Source organism: Leopardus geoffroyi, chromosome D2 (assembly GCF_018350155.1).
Source record: "Leopardus geoffroyi isolate Oge1 chromosome D2, O.geoffroyi_Oge1_pat1.0, whole genome shotgun sequence".
Classification (NCBI taxonomy): domain Eukaryota; kingdom Metazoa; phylum Chordata; class Mammalia; order Carnivora; family Felidae; genus Leopardus; species Leopardus geoffroyi.
This window is the reverse complement of record NC_059334.1, coordinates 59,683,254-59,693,963: the sequence shown is the minus strand read 5'-3', so window position 1 is coordinate 59,693,963 and position 10,710 is coordinate 59,683,254.

Sequence of the window (10,710 nt, the reverse complement as noted above, 5' to 3'; positions counted from 1 at the left end):
TTACAACAACATCAAAAAATATTAAACACTTGTTGAGATTAATTTGACCAAAGATATGCAAGACTCATACTCTGAAAACTAAACAACACTGCTGAGAGAAATTAAAGAAAACCCAAGTAAACAAAGAAATATTATGCCCATGCATTGGAAAATGCAATATTGTTAAGATGTCAATACTCCCCAAATTGATCTATAGATTAAATGCAATCTCAAAATCCCAGCAGGCTGTTTATTTTTAGACACTGACAAATGAATTCTAAAATGCATATGGAAATACAATAGAATAGCCAAAACAATTTTGAAAAAGAACAAAGTTGAAAGGCTTACACTACCTGATTTTAAGACTTATAAAGATGCAGCAATATAGCATGGTGCTGGTATAAATATAGACAACAGTTCAGTGGAGCAGAATACAGAGTCCAGAAATAAACCCATGCATAAATGATCAATTGATTTTTGAAAAAAGTACCATGGCAATTCAATGGGGAAAGGAGAATCTTTTCAACGAATGATGCTGGAATATTTGAATGGCCATATGCAAGAAGAAAAAAAAAAGAACCTCAATTCTTACCTCACACCATATACAAAACTTAACTTGAAAAGGATCATAGACCTAATACGAGAGCTAAAACCATAAAACTTCTATAAGAACACACAGAGAAAATCTTAGTGACCTTGGGTTTGGCAAAGATTTCTAAATATGACCGTAAAAGTGCAAAGTATTTAAAAAAAAAAAAAAAATCAAGGGGCGCCTGGCTGGCTGAGTCTGAAGAGTATGCAACTCTTGATCTCAGGGTCATTAAGTTCAAGTCCCACGTTGAGTGTAGAGATTACTTTAAGTAAGTAAGTAAGTAAATAAATAAATAAATAAGTAAAATAACAAATTTGACTTCATCAAGTTAAAAATGTTTGCCTTCAAAAGATATTGTTTAACAAATGAAAAAGTAAGTCATATACTGGGAGAAATTATTTGCAAAGCAAATATCCAACAAAGCACATCTGTCCTAGAATAAATAAAGAACACTTACAGCTCAATAGTAAAAAGACAACCATCTCATCTTCAAAATAAGCAAAAGATTTGAACAAACACTAAACCCGAGAAGATATTTGGATAGCAAATAAGCACCCTGAAAAGCTGCTCAACATCATGTTACTAAGGAAATACAAATTAAAACCACTACATTACATACCCTCGACATACCCACATACCCACTGGAATGGCTAAGATTTTTTTTAATAAGATTTTTTAAATGTTTATTTATTTTTGAGAGAGAGAGAGAGAGAGAGAGAGAGAGAGAGTGTGAGTGGGGGAGGGGCAGAGAGAGAGGGAGACAGAATCTGAAGCAGGCTCCAGGCTCTGAGCTGTCAGCACCGAGCACAATGTGGGGCTTGAACTCACGAACCGGGAGATCATGACCTGAGCTGAAGTTGGATGCTTAATGGACTGAGCCACCCAGATGCCCCTGGAATGGCTAAGATTAAAAAGGCTGGGGGGAGACTGATCATACCAGATACTGGCAAAGATATAGAGCAATTGGAATTCTCATACACTGCTGGTGGCTGTGTATAATAGTACAACCAATCTGAAAAACTATCTGGCAGTTCCTTAAAAAGTTAAATATACATTTACCATATGACCTAGCCATTCTACTTTCAAGAGAAATAAGAGCACAAAGATTTTTATGCAAATGTTCTTGGTACCTTTATTTGTAATAGCCCCAAACTGGAAACTCAAATGTCCATTAACTAGTGAATGGAGAAACAAACTATTGTATATTTATATGATGGACTACTACTCAGTAATAAAAAGGAATGAGCTATTGATACATGCAACAACATGGATGAATCTCAAAATAATTATGCTAAGTGAAACAAGCCAGAAACAATAGAGTACATTTTTGTGATTCCATTTACATAAAATTCTAGGAAATGCAAACTAATCTGTAGTGACACAAACAAGTTAAAGTTTACCTGGGGGTGGGAGAGGAGGTTGAGGGGAGGGAAAGAGGGATTATGAAAGAAACAAGGAGACTTTGGGGGGTAGGATATGTTCATTATCTTGACTGCGGTGGTTTCATGATTGTATTCATGTCAAAACTTATCAAATTATTCACTTTAAATATGTGCAGTGTATTATATGTCAATTATACCTTGTATAATGCTGTAAAAAATATTCTTTGGCTCCACCCCAAGCCTACTGAATCTGAAACTATGCAAGTGGGGCCCAGCAACCCATTTTTAAACAAATACTCCAGGTGATTCCGATGCACAACAAAATCTGAGACCACTGATTTAGGTGACAAACTCCCAGCAGGTGGTTGAAATAAGGCTTTGGACTGCTGTACAGATTTCAGAGTGACCTGCTTAGAGGTCAGAGCTGAAGTTATAACATGAGGGGGTTTAGAGAAGAAAGAAACAGAAAGCAAGAGGTGAGACTAGAGAATACCTACCCCCAGGAGACAGAGGAAAAAGAGGAGCAGGTGACAGAAGCAAGGAAAAAGGGATCTGAGGTTCAGGGGAGGAACATAACAGATGCCAAGGAAGACATTTTAAGATATGAGGTGATCAACAATGCTGATACTAATGTGGCATTTCCATAAATGGTGTCCAGTTTCCAAATCCTTGTCATGCATGTTAGTGTGTTAACCGTGCCAGGGCTGGGCAGAGACATTGATGATGTTATACCTGGTCAGCAGCACTGTCTACGGGAGAGAGCCCAGGATTTGGACCTGGACAAACCTGGACAGAATCTAGCTCCTTTGCCTACTCGTGTGTACATTTGGTCAAATTTCTTGAACTGCATTTCCATTTTCCTATTTTCAAAATGGGATAATTCTACCCACTAAGAAGGTAGAATATTTGTGGTATTTTGACTTACAAAGTTGTGTGTTTCTTTATACTTTTCACCTTCACCTCATAACTCCTCACCTTACAGACAAAGAAACTGAGGTCCAGAGTGGGTACATGATGTACTCCAGGTCACAGGGCTGGTAAATATTCCATTCTGGAAGCACATTCTTGACTTGTAACCCACGGACCACTGGCCAGGTGTGTAGATGGGCCTCAGGAGCCTGTGAAACTGCCGAAATCATGTGCAGACTGGATAGGAGTTCCTGACATGTATTTTTCCTGGAGCAAGTGTTCATTATTTACGTTGGCATCTCTATGGGGTCCAGGATCAAAAATGGTTAAGAACTTCTGCTCAAAGGTCAGTTGTATTTAGGGACACCTGGCTGACTCAGTCAGTAGTGCATGTGACTCTTGATCTTGGAGTGATGAGTTCAAGCCCCACACTGGGAGTAGAGTTCACTTAGATTTTAAAAAGTCAGTTGTATTTATTTTTCCCTAAGTGCCTTGATTCACACCCCATAGTTCTCAGCCATCCCTTCTCCCACCACATATCTTCTTCCAGAACATAGTTTCGCTACTTCCTTGCTAACTGACCAGTCTGCAAACCAGGAAACTTGCATGGTCTCATCTCAGATCGTTTATTCATAAGCACTTGCTGATCACCTGCAGATCCAATTGGCACCATCTCTGGTTCCGGGAAGGACCCAAACATGGATGAGGATCCCAGCACGAAGGAGCTTACAATCTGGTAGGGGAGGCAGGCAGGGATAGGGAGAACTACGATACCTACAGACAGTCTGTGATGAGAAACATGAGAGAAGGGGCACAAGCAAAGGTCTGGAAAGATTGCATTTGGACTGGCTCGGCCCTGACCCCTGGCAATCTCTCTATCTACATGTTTGTCCATTCAGAGTTGTACAACCCTCAGCTTCATCTTTATGCTTCAAGCCGTCACAACTTGCCTTCCACCCACCACTTTGATGAAATGCTGTCCTCAAGTTCAACAACCAGAAACCCCTTGTCCTCTTCAATAGACTCTGCCACTTTTATCTTTGTTGCTGTCTCTGTGACACTGAGCTGTGTTGGCTGAGGCCCTTTTGGGTCTCCTTCCTCCTGGGCTTTCATGACAGCAGCATCTCCTTGTCCTCGCCCCACCCTGTTTCTCTGGGATCTCCTTTATCTTCCATCTCACACTCGTCAGTTCCACCTGCAGCCAACTCTTCCCTTTATTTACTCACTAGGTGGCTTAATCCAGGCCCATGGGTCCACTGACCTTTACACAAACGATCCCCACACATTTTTTCCCATCCAGCCTTTCTCAGAGCTCAGTTCTGAATAACTGACTAGCACTTCCAGCTGGATTCCTCAAGAATCTTAATTTCAACACCTCCCCCACACCAAATCCGTTTGTGTGCTCCCAGAAGTAGTCACCCAAACCAGAAGCCTGGGAGTCACTGTGAATGCCATCTTTTTCACCACCTCTTTCATCCACACCATCACTAAATCCTGTGAATTTGGCCTCTTAAAAGCTTTTATATATTTATATTTTTTAATTTAATTTTGTTTTTTAGAAAGAGAGAGAATGCAAGCAGGGGAGAGGAGCAGACAGGGAGGGAGAGGGAGAAGAGACAGTGAAAGAGAGAGAGAGAGAGAGAGAGAGAGAGAGAGAGAGAGAGAGAATGAATGAATCGCAAGCAGGCTCCACACTCCGTGCAGAGCCCATACGGGGCTTGATCCCACGATCCTGGGATCATGACCGGAGCCAAAATCAAGAGTCTGATGTTCAATCAACTGAGCTACCCAGGCGCCCCGCCTCTTAAAAACTTTTAAACTGGCCTCTTCTTTCCCACCTCTGCTGCATCTGTCTTAGCTATGCCCTCACCATAGGTTTCTTGAATACCTGCAGAAGCTGTCATAATGCAGCTTCCACTGGTCTCCACCCAGCCCAGGCTGGCCTGTAGTTCATCTTCCCCGAGGCTTGCCACATGCCAGCCTCACCCCCACCGTCTCACATCATCCTTACAACTCTAACCAGCAGGCACAATTATTATCCCCATCTTACAGACAAGGGACTTGAGGCACAGAGAAGTTAAGTCACTTGTTAGTAACACAGCTAGTAAAGGACAGTGCCAAGATTATTCTAAAATGCAAACAAATCTTAATTAGAATCACACATTGCCCTAAAATCCTTAAGGGTTCCCCATCCTCTTAATACAAAAACTCAAATTCTTTAGCATAGCAATGCAGACCTTCAGATCTGAGCTCTGCCTACTTCTACATCAGCATTGCCTTTGGGTTTTAGCAATACTATTCTATATACCAGAAACTCCCCTTTTCCCTACACACCCCTTCCTAGTGTTTTCCCCCTACTTATTCTCCTAAAGGCTCGTGTATTGTCTCATACAGGAAGGCTTTCTTGAGTGCCTCACCCTTCCCAGTTGGGTAGGCACCCATGATGGACAGTGTCATGCACCATCCAGATCCCCTTCAATGAGGAACTTACCCTAGTTGCTGGGAGTGCTATCAGACAGTCCCGTTAGCTCCTGCTGGAGAATGGCCTCAGCTGAAGACAGCTGCCTAGCCCAAGGTCATGACTGCTTCTTAGGGCTACCCACCCTCTGACTATCAATGTGGGGGCATAAGAGCTGAGCCCTCTGGCCTCAAGTTTGGAAAAAGTTGAAGGGCCATTCCAGTTTGAGTGCCACAAAAGGTCAGCTCTGTCTAATCCTGATTCCTTCCTCTTCTCCCACGGGTTTCGATCCCTAGAGCTTCCTGACAGCACCTTGCACATTAATCTTGATTTCAGAATCTGCTTCTTGGAGAAGCTTTTAGTGCTTATGACTCAACTAGGCTCTGAGCTCCCTGAGGATTCAGTGATCTGAGGCTGGGGCACTACAGGAGAAAGGCAGCAGTCCCCATGAACCTCAGCCCCAGTGGTGCAGCTCTTTGCGGGGCAGTAAGTGACAAACCCTCTGTCTCCATTGATCCACCTGGTCATGGCTTCTTAACCAGATAATTCATTTCCAGGTAGCCCTGGACTTCCTGGCCCCAGGTGGGCCATTAATTTGGTGACTCCTGCTGTCCTCCAGCACTCCCCTGACCACTGCCCCCCAGAAACCCCCAAACCATACTGTGAAGCCCGAGCATTGATTTCAGAAGGCACAAAGCGGGGATATACGGCAACAAGGGTATAGTACTCTGTCATATACTGTGACCACTATGAAAATGGATTACTTGTACTTAAATTGCTCCCAGCCAAGATAATGTAGACCCTCACAGCACCAGCACTCTCAGACCTCACATCCTTGAGTACAAACTTCAATTCCTAGTCTGATCCTCAAAGCAAAGAAACAGCATGGTGTTTTGGGAAAGGCACAGCTTTGGAGTCAAGTAAATCTGAATTCAACTCCTGAATCTTCTCTGTGTTGGTGGTGAGACCTTGGGCAAGTCACATCAGCTACCTAAAGCTTCATTTTCCTGTCCATGGAACAGATGCAGTGATGACCCCTTCTAAAAAGGATTTGTTTTGTTTTGTTTTGTTTTTTAATTGAGATGCCACATATAAGACCCTCTGCACACAGGGGCCACTCAGTACCCAACAGTTCTCTTCCTCTAAACTTGATAATCCGGAATCCTCAGAGCCAAAGCATAACAGAATAATAACTATTACATCTATAGTACTGACTATATGCTAGGCACTATTCTAAGCACCCTACTATACCAACTCAATTCTTTCAACAATTCTGTGAGGTGGGTACCATTATTAACCTCATTTTGCAGATGAGGAAATGAGACAGAGAAGATAAGTAATTTGCCTGAGATCATACAGCTAGGAAGAGGTGGAGCCAGAATTAGAACCCAGGTAGCCTGGCTCCAGATCTGTGCCCTGGGGGTGGGAGGAGCATACTCAGCACATAGTAAGTCCTCAAGGAAGCTTGTTGATGTTAAGGAAGAAGTAGGGAGGTAGGACAGCAAGGGGGAGGAAGAAAGAATCACTGTCTGGGCAAAGTAATGAGGAAGGGTGAGGAAACAGGTAACCCAAAGGATATACCAGGGCCTGCTTGGACAGAGTGGAACCGAGAATATGAAAGGTCTTGGGGATGACCTGTTCATAAGCCTGGAGGAGCCTGGGCTCTGACCAGAGCCCAGGTAGAAAGCACAAGATAGGACAGTGGAACTTCTTGGTGTTTGTGTCAACATTTGTAGTTGGAGGTCAGTGTGTACATAAACAAGGGCATATTTGGTGCAAGTGGGTCTGAGTTGGGAAGGGGAAACCAGGGAAGGTTTCCTGGAACAGATAACATCTAAGTACAGCTTTAAAAGTAGTGGAATGCAGGGACACCTGGGTAGCCCAATCAGTTAAGCGTCTGACTTAGGCTCGGGTCATAATGTCACTACATCGGGCTCTGTGCTGACAGAGCCCCTCTCTCTCTGCCCCTCCCCTCTTCTCTCTCTCAAAATAAATAAATAAATGAACTTAAAAAAAAAAAAAAAAGAAGTGGAATGTGGTTTGTAGAGAAGCAGGAAACTGCAGGCCTGTCAAGGAAGGTGACCCATCTTAAAAGACCTGTAGGGGTGGGAGTGGAGTTGCAAGGGGTAAGTTGGGGCCTATAGTGGAGAACTCTGAATGCCATGCTGAGTCATCTTCAACAATGGGCATTTGCTCAGAGTAATGCTTCCGAAAGAATAACTAGGCAGCAGGAGATGAAGGGCAACAATGAGGGGGGAGGCTCTAACAGTCAGGAGGAATACCCCAAGGGCCACCAACTGCCTGCATCTGTGTGAAGTCATCTCTACCACTCCCCTGGTCCCCTGACGGACTAGTTATCCCTTCTTTTCTTTCTTCCTTTCTCCCTCCCTCCCTCTCCTCCCTTCCTTCCATCCACCCCCCCCCCCCCCATCTACAGCTGTTCATTCAGTCATTCATTTGATAAATAAATTGCTATTGAGCACTTACTGTATGCTTAGCTCTGTGCTAGTCTGGGGATATTAAAGGCGGCTAAGATGTGATTCCTATCCTCAAGGAACTTGTGACCTGCAACTTACCATGAAGAGTGATAAGGAAACCAATTTCACCATACAGTGGGTGAGGGCTGATATGGTATTCTATACACATGGCCATGGGAACACCCAATCAGAGTGGGTCAGGGAAGACTTTCTGGAGGTGTCTGTGGTCTGTTTGTCTACATAATGTCTCTGCCAGTCCTCCCATTTATCCCACCATGCTCCAGTCCATATTTCATTTGTCTAATTCACCTCTGTCCATTTGTCTATTTACTTCATACCCACCTACAAACCATCTTGCCTATCTCTGTGTCAGTTTGAAGAATCTGTTTATTGTCTAACTGTTGGTCTCTTGGTCATCTAGCTGTATGTCTTTCTATTGGTTAGTCTCTCCACTTAGGTATCTCTTCAATTCTCCAGTATTTGTCTCATTTGTCAGTTGATTTGTGTAGCAATTAAGATGCATTTGGCTGCAAGTAACAGATGGCCCTACCAAAAGCGGCTTAAATGATAAGAAAAATATTATCTCGCATAACAAGAAGTTTGGGCGCAGGGAGGTTCCTAAATTAATGTAACTCAGTGGTATCACTGAACACCCAGATTCTTTTCACATCTCTGCCATCCTTGTCATGTCAGCTTTTGATTCTGGAGGAACCTCAAGGTTTTAAAAAAGGCTGCAGCTGCTCAGCACGTTGCATTTTAATACAGTGAATTCCAAGATCCAAGAGGAGAAAAGAGGACATTTCTCTTCCCTGGACCCTTTTATAAGTGAGATAAAATTTCTCCAAAGTCTCCTTAAGAGACCTCTTCCCACATTTCAGTGTTTCAGAATTATAACATGTCATTCCTAAATCAATCCCCAGCAAGTTGAAAGGAATTACCATGATTTTCCTGGACTGAGATTCACCTCTGGGACAAGGGAGGGGTTCAACCCCTCCCCTGCAAAGCACTTGGTCTCTAAACACCAAACAAAAGCATGGGTTCTATTAGCAAGGAAGGAAGATGGGATATGGGGCATGGCTACAGGCCCATTCTGTATTCTGAGCTATACATCCATCTTCTCTGTGCAATCAGCTGTCCATCTATCTGTCTATTGATTGGTCTGCCTGTCTGTTGGTCTGTCAGTCACTCCTAGAGATCGTCTGCCTGCCTGACTATTCACGTCAGTCTGTGTGCCTACCTGTACATCTATTTATCCGTGTCTCTATTTGTCTTTTGGTCTGTCTGTAAATAAATCTATTAATCAGTTTGTGAGTTCAGTCAGTATGTCTATCTGTCTCTGTTCATCCATCCATCTTGAGTTTCTGCCCACTATTGCCGTTCTATCCCTCACCTGTCCCATATTTAACAAACGGATAGCTCGTTTCCTTTTTTCACCATGGAATGGTCTGAAACTCTTGAAATCGTCATTCAGAACAAAGCACACACCTCAGGACCACAGTTTTTCACCCTACCACCCCATGGTGCACAATATCCCCTCTTCCCAGGTCCTTCCCAGAGGCTGGATTGTTCATGACGTCTACCACTGGTAGTCAGGCCCTCCCTAAGCTATCTGAGCTCCCAGAGTGATTCTGTTCATTCATCATTCTTGAATGAATATATACTGGGTACTTACTACATGCCGAGCCCTTTCTTAGGTGATGGGCATACAAGGGGGATACATAGTTCCTGCCCCTACTGGGCTTACAGTCTATGCATAGACATGTCCACACAGCCTCACTTACATAGGCTTATATACCACAATAGATGCTCCCATGTGTGTGTACACATAGTTCTCAAATATACATTTACAGACATACACAGCCACATTCCGGCTCTGTCAGCCTCTGCAAACATTTGTTGAGCCTAATACATGTATGGCACTTAAATTGGTACTGTTGAAAAGCATATCTTTCTTTCAAAGGCACACACGTACACACACTTACAGAGTTTACCGCCTTGGGACCCCAATAGCAGGGCACAGGAAAGTGACACAGGTTCTTATTTCCAATCCCTCACCTAGTCTGGACTCCCGGCATGACCTTGAGTCATCACTTCTTGACCATATGGTGTCCCTGTGCACAAAAGGGGCGATGCCTGGCCCAGAGACGACCAAACCCCTCTCGTTCTCTGAACTGCTCTACTCATGCTCCTCTGTGGCATAAAAGTTGCTTCCAGTCTCTCACTGGAAATACGTCTCTGTCCTTCCCCCTCTTTCAGTCTGTCTGGCTCTCTGTCTCCAGAGGGTCACCCTGACAGTGCTCCTGCTTTTGTGTTTCCCTTTAGAGTGCGACAGTGTCTGGGGATGGGTCTCTGTCTTTGTGTGATGTTTGTGTACTAGGGTGTTCAAGTTCATGTCTGAGTATACATTTGAACTGCTGTGTATTCCTATGTGTGTCTGCTGTGGGTCTCTGTGTGTTTTTATCCAAGTGTGTATGTGTGTACACACTCACATACATACACACACAGGCGCGCACTTGGCTCCCCTAATATGCTGAACGGGCCATTACGCCTCTTGCATGTGGGGCTGGGGGTGGATCGGGAGGGGGGACAGAGGGAGGCAGCAGGATTCTGTAAGAACATTAAATCCCAAATAAAGTAGAAAATATTTTTTAAAATTACCGACTTCCCGTTTTCTCCGAAATGGAGTGAAACGAGGCTGGTCCCGAGGCGGGGGCTCCGCGGGGCCAGCCACTGGAAAGGGGCAGCGCTTTATTTTTTATTTTTGTAATAAGAGGAACTGAATTAGAAAAAACGGGGAAGGAAGAGCAGAGTCAGATTGTTAAAGGATTCAATGAGCTGTGGCCAATGTATTCGAAAGGTGCTTAAGGCAGCAGAGCCGCTCACCAAACACACACTCGCATGCACGCACACACA